Source organism: Diabrotica virgifera, chromosome 3 (genome assembly GCF_917563875.1).
Source record: "Diabrotica virgifera virgifera chromosome 3, PGI_DIABVI_V3a".
NCBI lineage: Eukaryota > Metazoa > Arthropoda > Insecta > Coleoptera > Chrysomelidae > Diabrotica > Diabrotica virgifera.
In genome coordinates, this window is record NC_065445.1 from 130374618 (window position 1) to 130376636 (window position 2019).

The following is a 2019-nucleotide window of genomic DNA, read 5'->3' on the forward strand; positions in this document are numbered from 1 at the left end:
CTGTATCAGGCCTACTTTTGCACTAAAAGTTACAAAAAAAAGTAGTTTAATCTTTGATTAAAATATAACCACTGCACTAATTTTTGACATTCTCTGTGAGTAATTAGATTGTACCATAGACTCACTTTTAAGCTATGAAACAATTAAAACAAATTATAAACAACGGAGATATCATATATTTACTTTGCTGTTTCATAACTTTTTTGCAAATGGTTGGAAAAAATTTTTGAAGCATTTATTTTTAAGACCTATGAAATATGCATTTTAAGTATTTTTAAAATTAGAATATAATAAACAATTTCTGAGAAATGTTAATTTGTTTATAACAATTTTTTTAAAAACATTTAAAGATTATGCACAAAAATGAAAAATTTATATTTTGTCGACAAAATATTAAACAGCCATCACACTTTTATAATCTTTCTAAGTTTGATCAATGTCTCATGATTATTTTGGTTGTTATTGCGACTGTAAATTGTTAATTAACAATTGAATTGTTGCTAAAGTATTCGTTTCATTTTCATCGGCTTCTGAATTTACAGTCTATACAAGAAAGCTTTTATTTCACCAAGCTATATAAATATTGATAAATAATTACTGGCCCAAAAAAATTATTTGAGAATTCGAGATTTTGTTGGGAAAACCCACATTTTCCGAGGAAAATTTTCGTCGGAGCAAATCGGGAAAAACATGCCTCTATGTAGAATTAAATTGGGGTGATTTTTATTTGAGTGTTTTTGGTGTAAAGTTAAAATCTTCGGAGTTATAGAGCAATAATTGAAAAAAATACGATTTGTCGGCGCCATTTTGTTTATAAAAAAAGTAGCACACCATCTGCGGACTTTGCATACCTATATTAATAATATATAGGATCTTATAATTCGATTCCAGCAATAAAATTGTTGGTAAATAACCTTTCTTTGTACTTTACTAATTAGACAAGCGTATTATAACTATTTTTTTTTCAAAATTTAAAGATTATTCAAAAAAAAGGAAAAATTTATATTTTGTCGATAAAATATTAAATAAGCATCTCATCTTTATAATCTTTCTAAGCTTGATCAATATCTCATGATTATTTTGGTTGTTATTGCGACTGTAATTTGTTAATTAACAATTGAATCGTTGCTAAAATATTCGTTTAATTTTCACCGACTTCTGGAATTACAATCTATACCAAGAATGCTTTGATTTCACCAAGTTATTTAATTATTGATTAATAATTACTTACCTAAAACTTTATTTGAAAATTAGAGTTTTTGTTAGGAAAGCCCGCATTTTCCGAGAAAAAATTTTCGTCGAAGCAAATCGTGAAAAACATATCTCTATGCAGAATTTAATTGCGGTGAATTTTTATTTAAGTGTTTTTGTTTTAAAGTTAAAATCTTTGGAGTTATAGAGCAATAATTGAAAAAAATACGATTTGTCGGCGCCATTTTGTTTATAAAAAAGTAGCACACTATCTGCGGACTTTGCATACCTATATTATTAATATATAGGATCTTATAATTCGATTCCAGCAAAAAAATTGCTGGTAAATAACTTTTCCATGAATTTTGCTAATTAGCCCAGAGTATAAGTATATTAATCATCATAAGTACATTTAATATCATCCACACGCAGTGCAGTAGAGAGAACAACATTACCGCGATATCTAGAGGGAAGAGGACGTAGGTGAGCAACTGGATAAATAAGTTATTAATCTAAGAACTTATTTTCAGACGCAGGTTGAGATATCTATTTTACATCGCGCAATCTACGAAGTAGGTGACACAATACCGCTTAAACTAAGGGAACAAGAAATGCGCATAAACCACCAGCCTAAGCAAGAAAAAATGCGCACCTGGATTGGTAAGCCTCTGCATGGGTGGTGAACGATGTTAACCAAAAACATGTTGACAATTCAGAGTAGAACTGTTGGTTGACATCAGGAAAGATGTTTCCCGAGACAGAGTGTTTCCTACTTACCATTCAGGATCAGGTTATTTCAACTATAAATTACCTGAAATAGGCACATTG

General features: G+C 29.4%; 1 long non-coding RNA gene across 1 annotated transcript; it reads right to left on the reverse strand.

Moving 5' to 3' along the window:
• Positions 1–751: 751 nt before the first annotated feature.
• Positions 752–1575, reverse strand: LOC126881314 (uncharacterized). The gene is made up of 2 exons (XR_007696793.1): positions 1481–1575; positions 752–851 (listed from the first exon to the last, which is right to left on the reverse strand). It is a non-coding gene; the product is annotated as an uncharacterized LOC126881314 (long non-coding RNA).
• Between the last annotated feature and the right edge of the window lie 444 nt (positions 1576–2019).